This window comes from Mesoplodon mirus, assembly GCF_964341445.2.
Source record: "Mesoplodon mirus genome assembly, chromosome: 12".
Classification (NCBI taxonomy): domain Eukaryota; kingdom Metazoa; phylum Chordata; class Mammalia; order Artiodactyla; family Ziphiidae; genus Mesoplodon; species Mesoplodon mirus.
In genome coordinates, this window is record NC_138988.1 from 3,685,689 (window position 1) to 3,698,720 (window position 13,032).

General features: G+C 56.8%; 1 protein-coding gene across 1 annotated transcript in view; it reads left to right on the plus strand.

Annotated features, from left to right (window-relative positions):
- The first annotated feature begins 9,134 nt into the window (after window positions 1–9,134).
- The window catches only part of SLC6A6 (solute carrier family 6 member 6), an 80,639-nt gene continuing 76,741 nt past the window's right edge, over window positions 9,135–13,032 (plus strand). The window contains exon 1 of the mRNA XM_082637373.1: window positions 9,135–9,417. The gene's annotated coding sequence lies outside the window, so the exon portion shown is untranslated. The remainder of the gene's footprint in view (window positions 9,418–13,032) is intronic.

The window sequence follows — 13,032 nt, forward strand, 5'->3', positions numbered from 1 at the left end:
TATTACTATGCTTCAAGGCAGTTGGACCTGAGCAAAACTTGGCTCACACCGAGGGTTGTAATTCAAGTGATGATCACAAGATTTTTTTACTTCTTGCTTCATTAGACTGTCTGTATCGAAAATCAGCGTCGATGCAGGCAGCCGTCCTTGTCCTGTTACATATAGTCACATGCTAAACAATGGAGGTCATGGGGCCCATCCCCAAACCAGGCATCTCCTTCCCCCTCGTCTGACCAGGTGGCCACCCTCTTCCCTCTCCCTCTGCTTCTCTCTCTTCATCTCTTAGCTTCCATTGCCTGCTATGGCCCCTGTGAAGGAGCAAGGCTTAGAAAGTAGAATCTGATACACTTGAGTTCAAATCACAGCTCCCTGTGTGGACTTGGGTGAGTGGCTCATCATCTCTGAGCCTCAGTTTCCTCATCTGTGAACTGGGTCTCTTCCTCTGAGGTCATGTCTATGAGCGTTTGACTCAGCGCCTGGCACATGGCAGAAGCTCAATAAACACTGATTTTCTCCACCTTCCAGGATGCAAGCTCCTGGTTTCTCTGCCAAACCTCAACTGCCATGGGAGTTTTCAACATCACCAGCCATAACGCTAACTGTGCCTCTTTATGAGCCGAGTCCTGTTCCTGCATTAACCCATTTCATCTTCCCATCAACTGTGTGCAGGCCATACTGTTACTGCCCCAGACAGAGGGGCACACACCTCAGAGGACCTCTCTGGGATCCTCCCCTGCTGCACACCTTCCCCCAGAATGAGGGTTCTGCAGGGTCAAAGGGAGGTGTACATACAGAGCCGGCACGCTACAGTACCCCAGCCCTGAGTGCTCCACTGTCAGCCCCTCCCCCATCCATCCACCTGAGGGTGGAGAGGTCCACGGTGTGCACCAGGCCCAAGGGTGGATGAGCGGGGCTCCGCGAGGGAGTGCGGGTGTGGCTGAGCTGGAATGGGAGGCCGGGTTGTCCATATAGGTGAGTGTGCAAAGCTGCTCAAGGGTGAGGGCGGAGCCAGGGGTGGCAGGAGAGGGGTGAGGGGGGCCACCAGCCATGGCCACAGGCGGAGGACGGGTTCTCCCTTGCCCCCACTTGAGGTATAGAACTCCAAGGAGACTGAGACATTTTCATTCAAACCTGGCCCCTGGCTCGCCATGAAAATACACCTGCCAAGGTGAGAGAGCAGGATAGCTTCTAGTTAAGAGCGCAGTAGCTTGATGTGTAATTTGTCAATATCAAAACAGTTACATGTGGGTCTCTTTGAAGCCTGGGGGCCACCCCACCAGCGTGAGGAACGGCCTGGTGTCATCTCTGTTTTCTCAACTCCCGACCCATAGAGGACAATGCATTTGTCAAATAAAGGAATGTGCTGGGCCCAAGGCTTTCTATACACAAGTGGAGAAGACCGGGCTTAAAAACAGCAAATAGCGTCTAAGCACAAGCGATGATAACATCCCTGGAGACCAGGTTCAGGGCCCCGGTGGCAGCCACCTCCTCCTTCACTGCCTCGGTTTCCCCACTTGCACAGGAAGGGCATTGGCTTCTCTCCTACCCCAGGGCCTGACTAGGATCCCCCTTGGTTATCTAGACCTAGACCTGTCTCTTCCCTTCCCATCCTCTAAAACGAGCCTCTTACCCCAGGTCAGGCATCTGAGATCTAACAGATAACGTCCTATATCCCCCTTTCCCACCGTCCTCCACATGGTCTTCTCACTTGCTCATGCCAGCTGGCTTTGTCAACTTGGCAAAAATAATCAGAATGATGGAATCACTTTAAGGACTCACCTTGTACAAGCCCTGACCTTCACAGAGCCCCTGGAAGGGGCTCTAGTGCCATCCTCATTTTACAGATGGACAAACTGAGGTTCAGTTAGGGCCTGGTCCCTTGCCTAAGGTCACAGCTGGTAAGGGGCAGAGCCTAGAACCGAACACACATCTCTCTGACCCCTAGATCCCACACATCTGCCCTACAGCCAGAAATCACAGAGAAGAGGGGCCTTCTCGGCACTGCTGTGTGTCCTGGGACAAATCACTTGTCCTTTCTGAGCCTCCATTTCCCCAGAGAAGTGGCCACGGAGGGCGCCTGGGGTCACCTAGAGCTGACAGATTCTGGGATTCCAGGAGTGGAGCTGGGGCGGCTGGCATGCCAGGGGCCCACCCTGTCTGGCTCAGATGACCAGTCCTGAGGGCCCAATCAGGCCAGTCTTGGATCAGGCCATAAGTGGGAACAAAACAGTCAGGGAGCTTGCCTCCTCAGCTTTGTTTATTGTCTGGGAGCTGGGAATATTTTGAATTGTTGTGTTTGGGGAGGGAGGGAAAAATAACCAAATATAAGAAGGCAGCCAGCGAGAGGCCTAGGCAGGAATGCAGAGGAATTAGGCCTGCCTGGGTATGTCTGGGAGACGGTGATGCTCCCAGAAACCCAGCACCCTCTGGGTCAAGGATCTTCCACTCTGACGAGACATTCAGATTGCCTGGAGAACGTCATTTAAAAAAAAAAAAAAAAGCCTCATTTCCTATTAAATTAGGATTTTGGAGGGAGGGTGGGACCCAGATAGAAAGATTTTTTAAGCTTCCCGGGTGATGGGGATGGGGATGTGCACCGAGGTTGAGAACCAATGCTGCTCTCGGCAGTGCCCGTCAGAGGGCTGGGGAGACGCGATTGCTGGCCCTGACCCAGAATTCCAGATTCGGGAGGGCCGGGCGGGGCCTGGGACTGGGCGTTCCTCACAGGTTCCCAGGCACTGCTGCTGGTCTGGGGGCCACACTTTGAGAGCCTCCCCTCTGTACTCTTATGACTCAAAGCGTGGTCTGGGGAGCAGGGGCATCTGAGCACATCAGAAATTCAGAACGTCAGGCCCCATGCCGGACGGTGCCGTCGAATCTGCCTGTGAACCCGTGCCCAGGAGACTGTATGCACTTCGCAGTTGAGGGTCTGACCTAGGTCACCTTGGCTAGCCATTCAGGCCACAGATGGGGAGACCAAGGCACTGAGAAGCAGAGGCCCTCAGGGCTACAGAGCCATTAAAGATCCCTCGGTGCTTGGATCCAGCTCTCTCCGGGGAGGGGCTTCCATGTGGGGTTGAATGCACAGTCTTGAAGATGGGGGAGGGAGGGGCTTTAACCCCAGCTACACAAACGGTTAGCTTTACAGTTTGTGGACCTGAGTGTGTAGGAGGGGGTACCCAGCACAGGGGTGGCGAGGCATCTGTAGGCGGCTACGGTCCCATTCATTCATTCAGCAGAGGTCTGGGGGCACCTACCAAGGGCCAGGCACTGCTCTAGACCCTGGGAACCAGGTAACTCAGCCCTGCCGTGCGAAGCAGGCAGCCCAGATGTGGAAGCAGTTATGGACAGGTGGACATAAAAGCGATCAAGGTACATTGACATGGTTCTCTGAGTCAGGGTGAAAATATAACCAGGGAGGAGACATTGGCCTAAATGATGGGAAGGAGCCAGCCCGGGAAGGGTTGGGGGGAAAGTATTCCGGGAGGGGGAGCAGCCGGCAAAGACCCTGAGTGGAGTCTGGGGTTTGAGGGAAGCCTGAAGGGCTGTGTGTGTGGCTGGAGGGGAGGAAGAGGTGAGTGACAGAGCCGGGGGGCGGGTCTCAGAGGCTGTGAGGAGTGTGGGCATGGGGCCAGCGGGCAGTGCGTGGGCTGCTTCAAAGCAGGAAGAACTCAGGGGCTCTGGGGCTCTTCCGTTTGATTTTTACTGAGGTATTCATCGCATTGAGTGATACGTTCAGATCTAACGTGTATGGGTGTTTGCAGATGTACACACCTGAGGGGGCTTCACTAGATCAGGAGATGGCACCATTCCAACCCAGAAGGTGGTCCTTCCAGCCAGCCCCTCCGCCACCCCAGGGGCAACCACTGCTCCTATTTCCAAGACCATAGATTCGCACTCCTGATTTAGAGTCCATATAAATGGCCATTTAAACGGTGGTCTGTGGTGCCTGGTGTTTCGGCGATCAGCCCTGGTTTGGGGCATCTCAGGAGCCCTCCATCTGTCTGTCTATTTTGCTTAGTCCTCCTCTGGATGTTCCGTCTTTTGGCTCTTAAGAATAATGCTGCCATTCACATGCTTGTACAGTCCTGCGTGGGCGTCTGTTTTCATTTCTCCTCGGTCAATGCCGAGGCATAGAATTGCTGGCAGATCGTTTAGGTGGATTTTTAACATTATGAGAAATGGCTGAACTGTTTTCTGCAGTCTCTGTGCCATTCCTGCCTCACCAGCCATGGAGGAGAGTCCTGGATCCCTGCAGCTGCCGAGTGGAGATGGGCCGGGTGGGAGGGGACACAGGGAGGAGGCCTGCAGTCACCAGAGGGAGATGAGGGTGGCCTGGCCTGGGGAGCTGAGGACCTGGACAGCTGAGCTACGTGGTGAGTGAATACACAGGCGCACGTGTTCCCTCCCCACAGGTTTGTCTCCTGCACTGTCCCCTTCCCTGGGGCAGATTTGCTGTTCCCACCAAGGGAGAGAGGGAAGGGCGCCCTGGAGGCCTGCCACCCACAGACCACATCCAGGCAAGGGCTTCCTGGGATCCTCTGTGCTCCGGCCTTGTGCTGGGCACTACCAGGGCCCCCTGCCTACTGGGTGCTCCCAGTCGGGCTGAGATCCAGGCTGCTGGAGGGCAGTGGGCAAAGTGCTTTGGGGGAAGGAACAGCATGGGGCAGGGAAAGGCGTGGGTGAAGGCCGGGAGGTAGAAAAGCCCAAGACACGTAGGCGGGAGGGTGGGCAAGCGCCTGGTTAACCAAAGGCTAGACTGTGTGCAGTGCTCTGTGTGAACCTCCACTTACTCCCCACAGCAACATGGCATAGGGGTTCTGACCAGTCTGGTTTTACAAATGGGGAAACTGAGGCACAGAGAGGTTACACAATTCCCTCTGGGTCACACAGCCCCTGAGAGATGAAGCTGGGATTTGGCAGCAGATAGGAGGAGGGTGGGTGGGCGGGAAGCAGATTCCTGAGGCTAGATGTGCCGATAAGGCCTCTATGGTGCCACCATCTGTCCGTCCACATCCAGAGATGTGGACACGGCCGTGCCCAGGAGAAAGTGACCAGGATGGGGACCACTCGGCCACTCCATCACCATCCCTTCCCTCTTCAGGGAATGAGGTTCTGAGAGGCAGGGAGGCCGGCCAGACGACCCTCGGCAGGGCTGGTGCCAGGGCCTCCCTGCACTGGCCAGATGGCCCAGCATGGCTGGACCCTAGCAGTATTTCAGCAACTCTTGTTGGTCGCCTGATAGATGGATGAGACGGACGATTCCCTGGCAAGGGACGAAGGGTTTTGTTCAAAGCCCTGGATCGATTTTATGTTATTATTGCCAGCTGCTGAGAAAAGCATCATCGAGCAGCCTTTTCAAAATTTCATTCACTGCCTTTGAGTCCAGGGCCTTCCGTGAGCTTTCCCTGCAATTGATTGCTGTTCTTGGAATGGGAGGAGTTAGTCCCCACGGAATTTCAGGCCAGGATGTGGCTTCTGAAGGAAACCTCTGCCTGGGTTTCCTTGAAGGTCCCTCCTCCTGCCAACATGTTCACTTCCTTGGTGCTCACAGCCTTGTCCTGGAGCTTCAGACACCCCACCCTGGCAGGGGGGACAGGGCCGTGCACAAAGGACACCCAGGTCTCACACTCAGCCCTTTGCAGGGAACTGGCCGGGTGGGGACTGGCCTCTGGGGAGCCACATCCCCATGTGAGGGGGTGGTTGATGCCTCTCAGCTCCAAGTGACAGTAGGTAAGTGCTCTGAGGTGGCTCCATCTTGCCGCCTTTTCCAGAGAAAGCAGACATTCAAGTTTGTAAAATGTCAACCCTTCCAAACTTTCATTCACGGCAATTAACTCAAAATATTTTAAAGCACAGTGGAGGCCAAAGAAGTACATCTGGGAGCCGGATTCCGTGCAGAAGCACCAGCCCCGGCAAGTTTGAGACCTCTTGTCACAATGGCTCAGTGAGGCCGAACTATGATCTCCTAATATGGATGAGGAAACTGAGGCCCAGAGAGCGGGCATGCAAGCCCAAGTGCCAGCAGAAGGGGGCTGGAACCTGGGGGTCTCTGGCCTCCATGCTGGCTCTCCCCACCTCACCCGGCCCTTCTCTGCCTCTTGCTGCTTCGCCTTGGGGTGGAGGTTGGAGCATTTCCTGGTGCCTTTCCTCCTCCTCCTCTCCCTCTCCTGCCCTCTGGGGTTGGGTTGCGGTCTGGCAACCACTAAAGGCCCCAGAATCCCTTCAGTTGAGTGTGGCCTCTGGAACTAGATGGCCTGCTGAGTGACCTTGGGCAAGTTACTTAATTTCTTTGTGGCTCAGTTTTCCTTTCTGTAAAATGGGGGAGATTAATAGTACCAACCTCACAGGGTGGTTGCAAGGATTCGGCAGGTTAAGATATTTAAATGCATTGTACAGCGCCCGGCATGTAGCTAAGTGCCATACGAGTGTTCGTTAAAATAAATGCAATGGGGCTTCCCTGGTGGCGCAGTGGTTGAGAGTCCACCTGCCGATGCAGGGGACGCGGGTTCGTGCCCCGGTCCTGGAGGATCCCACATGCCGCGGAGCGGCTGGGCCCGTGAGCCATGGCCGCTGAGCCTGCGCGTCCAGAGCCTGTGCTCCGCAACCGGAGAGGCCACAACAGTGAGAGGCCCGCGTACTGGAATGAATGAATGAATAAATAAATAAATAAATAAATAAAATAAAATAAATGCAACGAACATTTGTTGAGTACCTGCTGTGTGCCAGGCCCAGGTCTCGATGGAGGCACAAGGACAAGGTCCTGTCCCTCGTGGAGTTGATGGTCTAGAGGAAGAAGGCAGGTGGTTGAAAGGGCCTCGTCCGTGGTCCTGCACCGATAGCGTCTGCACTGCACCGCCCCACCTGGAGGTTAGCCGATCCAACAGGCCTTTCCAAATGGCAGCCGTGGACATGCCGCTCCCCATCACAGGTCCAGTGGCCTCCACTGCCCTTGCTCACTCCCTGCGGCCCACAGGCCCACGTTACCTTTGCTTACGGCCTCTCACTCCTGCCAGCAGGCCTACGCACAGCAGATTCCTCTGCCTGGAACACGCTCCCTCTCCCTTCCCCTCAACCCTCTGGCTTAGTCACAGCCTCCTCGTGGTTCAAACCTCAACGCCAGGGTCACTTCCCTGCACTGTGACGTGCCACTCTGCGCTGTGTGCAGTGACACACGGGGGGTCTGGGGAGTTTTTGCTTGCCGTCTGCTCCTTCAGCTCACGGGGGAGCCTCACGCACATCAGGAGAAGGGGACAGGTGTGGGGACTCAGTTGCTCGATCTCCAGCTTTGGTTTCCTCACCTATAAAAGGGGGGGCAGGTACTCTGAACTCAAAGGAGAGAGCTGAGGTGCCCAGAGTAGATGCCACCCAGGGTGGCTGGGGTGCTAGAGGCACTGCTGGTCTGTCGGTGCTTCCTGGAGGAAGGGGCACCTGGGCCAGCAGAGAAGGGCAGGGAAGGCTCTGGAGCAAGGTGCAGGAGGATATGTGCCAGTGCCTGGCTTGGCTGGAGCTGCCATGGGGGCAGCCTCTAGAAAGTCAAGATGGAGCCAGAGATCAGGAGCCTCAGTGAGGAAACCAGGGAGAGATGAAGGGTCACTCCCGAAATCCTGTTCCTCGCATCCCTGGGTGCCTTCTGGGGCCGCTCCAAAGAGGGTGTTACACAGCACTTTCAGGAGGTGGATACAGGCGGGGCCAGGTCTGGCAACGGGGATGGCTCTCTATGGGGCCTGTTTGGTATTTCTTCTTTCAACCTCAATCTAAAAGGTTCTCTGCACACAGCCTCCCAGGTGCAGAGACGGAGTGAGAGAAAGTGAGAGACCAGCACTGGGCTCAGAGAGGGGAAGGGCATGGTGGAGGTCATACAGCACTTCCCTCAGGCCTGGCCAGGGCGTGGATGTGGAACGTGGTCTCTGAGGACCTGCTCATGCAAATAAGGACAAGAATAATGGCACATTCCCCATTTTTAAAAATTTTTATTTATTTATTTTTGGCTGCGTTGGGTCTTCCTTGCTGCGCGCAGGCTTTCTCTAGTTGCGACAAGCGGGGGCTACACTTCATTGCGGTGCACGGGCTTCTCACTGTGGTGGCTTCTCTTGTTGTGGAGCTCCGGCTCTAGGCGCGCGGGCTTCAGTAGTTGTGGCACTTGGGCTCGGTAACTGTGGCTCGCGGGCTCCAGAGCATAGGCTCAGTAGTTGTGACACACGGGCTCATTTGCACCGTAGTATGTGGGATCTTCCCAGACCAGGGCTCGAACCCGTGTCCGCTGCATTGGCAGGCGGATTCTTAACCACTGTGCCACCAGGGAAGTCCCACATTCCCCATTTTCATTTAAAAATAGACACTCACTTGGCACTTCTGTGCCGGGAGCTCTTCTGAGCTCTTTGCACTGTTAACCTTGTGTCTTCATAGAAGCCAGAGAAGATAAATTCCATTATACATATTTCCATTTTACAGATGAGGAAACTGAGGTAAGGAAGAGAGCCTGAGTAGTCCCCCAAGGTCAGCCAGCCAGGGCAAAGCCAAGAAGCCGGGGTGGTTTCACATCACTTTCTCAGGTCACCCTCCGGCCTGGGGGAGGCGGGAGGGTGGAGTGGTTGTGCCTGGTTTTGGGGGGGGGTGGTTGGGGGGTGCATACAGAGGCTCAGAGAACCTGGATGCCGCCCAGGAAGACGCAGTGGAGTGCTTCAGACCTCACCACTCAAGGAGCCCTGGCCCCACCCCATGAGCCAGGTGGGTGACAAGTGGTGAGCTTGGTGGCTCGTGTTGGGAGGGAGCGAGTAGGCGTCGTGGGCTCTCTCATTCCTAATCGGAAGACAGGAAGGGGCTGAGGACGCGCTGCACTCACTCCTTGTCTCCAGGGTTTGGAGTAAAGGGTTTCCTCGGAAAGAACGCGCTAAGGGGGAGGCAGGGGACCGAGTGCTCGCCCGCCGTAGGAGGGTGTGTGCACGCGCGCTCGGCGAGCCCGGGCTCTTTGTGTCCGAGCCCGAGCGCGCGTGCGTGTGCGGTGTGTGTGCGTGCGTGCGTGTGTGTGTGTATGTGTGTGTCCGTGTGTGGGGCGGGGCTGGCGCCCCGGCCCCGCCTCGGCCCCGCCCCCGCCCCGGCCAAGCTGGTATTTTTCCACCCAGCAGGATGGGTGATGCTGAGAGCTGCCTGCTCAGACAACAGACACGCGAGGTCAGGAAGAAGCCGCTTATAAATTACCGCTTCCTCCGCGCCGCCGCCAGCGCCGAGCTTCGGGTCCTGGCTGCAGCACCGCTCGCTGGCCGGCACCGAGTCCCGAGGACCGCGAGCTCTGAGGCCGAGCCCAGACTAGAGGGAGCGCCGAGCGCGGACCCCGCGGGCCAGAGATCGAGCCGGCTGGCAGCCCTCGGTGAGCGGAACCGACTGCAGCCGAGTGCAGCGCCGCGGCCGCCCCAGGTACCGAGGGAGAGGGAGCCGGGCGCGCGGAGCCCCCTCCCCATTCCCGCGCCCCAGCTAGCCACGACCTCCTCCCCGCCCAGGGACCCCGTTCCGGCGCCCCTTTCACCACCCAGCGGGGGACGGAGGGTCGCCCTCTCAGTCCCGCTGCGGGGCTGTTATTGTTTCCCGGGCGAAGGGGCTCGGGCTTCTCGTGCAGGAGCTAGGTGTGTGTGTTTGTGTGTGTCTCTTTTGGTGTCTCGATCTCACTGGGGGTCTGCATGTATCTCCGTGTGTGTCTGTGTGTTTCTGAGGGTGGCTGTTTCTCCATGTTCCCAGCAGCATGCACTTGTGTGTCCCAATGTGTGCCTGCTGTTCTGTGACCTGGGCTGTGCATGTGTGTGTTCTAGTGTGTGATACCTGTGTGGCTGTGTCTTCAGATGTTTGCTCTTGTGTGTCCTGGAGTGTGTCTGTGTGAACCTGTGTGTGTGTGACTGTATCTCCGAGTGCCTGGCTGCGCACGTGTGTGTCCCAGAGTGTGGCTCTGTCTCTGGGTCCCTGCTTTCGGACACTCATGTGCCTTCGACTGTACCCGAGGGAGTGTCCCCGGTGCCTAGAGGGCCACACAGCCAGAGATGGTTCTCCAGAGCAGGCGCTGAGTGGGTAGAGGTGATAGGGCGGCATGGCTCCAAGGGTGCCGCCTGTGTGCAGCGTGCAGGTGGCAGTGCCAACGTCCAGCAGCCTTCAGTGGCAGGATCCAGGCCCCGAGGGACAGCTGGGAGCCAAGTGGACAGCGGGCAGGGAAAGCAGGACACATCCATCTCTAGACCTTTCCCTTCCTTCTGGGGGTTCCTCTTTTGAGCTGGAGGTTCTGGTCCCCCTCCCACTAGGAAAGCCAGAGAGAGGATCTCAGGGATTTCATCCTCCAACCGCTGAGGTTTCGTCCTGGACCGGAGGGGGACCTCTGGGCTACCCTCCCTGGCACTCAGAGGGAGGTGTGTGCTGGGCAGGGCCACCGGCCTGGCTATTTTGGTCACTGCCCAGCCTCTGCCAGATCCTGGCCTCCCCCAAGACCAGCCCCAAAAGCTTGGGAGGCAGCCTGGACCCCCATTTCCTGCCTGGAGAAATAAATCAGCTCAGTAACCGCCCGGACACTTGAACAGAGGGTCTTGGGGCTGAGGTTAAGAGGCACGTGGCTCCGTTTGGACTTGGGTGAATTGGCCCATGCTTTGGCACCGCTGATGTTCAAATAAATGTCATGGGGGAGATCTTTTTAAAATTTCTTTTTAATTTTTTCTTGGCTGGAAAGGAGGGGATCTCATCCAGAGTCTCCCAGCCAGAAGGAGTTTATTTTTATGAGAAAGAGCGGGTGAGCGCTTAGCAACCGCCTGCCTCCCTCTCGACCAGGGAGTCATCCGGGGAGTGTGGGGTGGGCACAAGGGAGGTGTGGTGTGGGGGCGGAGTGGGGGGAGGAATTTGATCAGGGTGGTTTTGGGGGCGTTTGGAGGGGGCCCGAGGGCAGTGGCTGAGAACCCACCATAGCGTAGGAGTGGGAGACTGGCTAGAGGTCTTGGGCCTAGCTCAGCCCCCTGTTGACCTTGGGCAAACTTTTTTTGTCCTCTGTTTCCTCATCTGTAAAATGGGTGGAGTAAAGTGGTTATGGGGTAAGCTGAGAATGAAAGGCAGGAGCTCTTCCCCAGGGAGCTGAGTCCAAGTACTGTGCCTCTGTCTTAGTCAGCAGGCGACCTTGGGTGATTCCCTCAGCCGCTTTGAACCTCAGCGTCGCTGTCTGGGCAGCAAGGACGCCAAAGCCGGCCTCACTGCGTCCTTGAGGGGATTGAGGGAGATGAGGCAGAATAAGCCTGTGGTAAGCTGTAAAGCCGGGCTCGGCTTCGGAGCTGCCGATTAGAGGGTGTCACGAGGTCCTAGGTCACTGTGGTATGTGGCAAGGGCCAAGGCTCGCTCTCAAGCTCTTGTGCTTCGGGGATGTCCTTGTACCGACCTGTGGCGCAGCCACAGTCACCTCTCCTGCCCTTTCCCTCCCATCTCATCCTGCGGAGATCCGGTCCCATCTGCTTTGTGGAGTTGGGAGGCCCTAGCGAGCGGGTAGTGCCCCTTTTACAGATGGGCAAACTGAGAGCCGCCCAGAGGACTTTGCCTTGTTTGGACAGCAGCAGGATTGGGCTTCAAAGGCCTTCCCTGGGCCAGCCGCGAGTTTGGGCTCTGTGGGACTTTAATCACTGATGTCCTGGGGAGTTGAAATTGGACCAGAACCTTGGGAGAACAAGGGACAAAGACTCCGGGTCTTCAGGGTTGGAGGGTGAGGGCATGGACCCCACTGGCACCTGGATTCCAGCCCTGGTTACTCATTCTCCCTTCTCTGTGCCTCTCAGGGAGCCCTGCCACCCTTCCTACTCAAGTGTCAGCCCCCCACGAGGCAGTGTGGGCTCTGGGGATGGTGTTTTCTATCACCTATCAGCCTATCGGCTTGTCAAAGGATTTGGGAGCCTGTGAGACTTTATCTGGAAGTCTTTCCAAAGGTCCCGAAATGATAAGACACTTGTGAGTCATTCAACACATTCCTGTGTATAGGAAAGAGGTGAAAAATAAATGACAAGGAACACCTGGGATGCAGCCTGGTCACAGCTGGAAGGGGTCTGGGTGGGAATTCGGGCTGGCCTTGGAACCCCAGGGCCACCCGCCAGGTGTGGGCTGACCCCCGCCCCCCAACTTCTGGCGAAGGTCATAAGTGAGGGTCGGATTCTTCAGGGCTGCATCTCCGAAGAATGCAATCCCGTGTTGCAATCCCCGTCTCCAATCTCCATGTTGGCTGACTTATCTTGGCCAAAGTGTTTGCTTGAATTTACGGGTTCTGGGGAGGAGCCCTGGGTGTGGAAATGCCCAGGGTGGCCTTCAAGTGTGAATGGGAGCTCTTTTATAACACGCCTTGTTTCTTTGCTGCTGTCAGTTCTGGCCAGGCACTGGATTTGGGGTAGAATATTGGCTTTCGAGGATCTCATAGCCCAGAGGGAGATGGGCAGTGCGGCAGCCGCTGTGACCGTGCTGCGCGTGGGTGCCCATGCTGCGCGTGGGTGCCCGTGCTGCGCGTGGGTGCCCGTGCTGAGCGTGCCTAGATGGTAAGGGTCACAGGCAGGAGGCATTTCAGCTTCTTAGAGGAGGTGATGCTGGAGCTGGCAGCTTCTGTGGGCAGAGGAACAGGGTGGGCTGGCATTCCGGGAAGGGGGCATAATAGGTGTAAAGGGACAGGGCATGAAATAGCCAAGCGTGTTTGTAGAACAAGCCTCACAGGGACCCAGCGGGAGAGAGGAATAAGAGCCAGGTGTGGCGGGCCTTGAGCGCTGGGTAAATGGGGTTAGGCTTTATTCTGAAGGCAGCAGAGATAGAAATAGCATCAGGCTGGGTTTGGGGACAGCAGTGTCGAAGCCAGTTAAACCCGGGAGACCCTCATGGTGAGTGAGGAATTAGGCTGAGGTCCAGGACTGAAGGTGGCCGGGCCACTGCTAGTCAGGGCACAAAGCATTTTCCATGCCAGCGAATCTTGCCCTGAGCTCTTTTTGTAAACATGGGGTGAAGGCCTGGACATGCTGTCTAACAAGTACACAGGCCATTAACTGT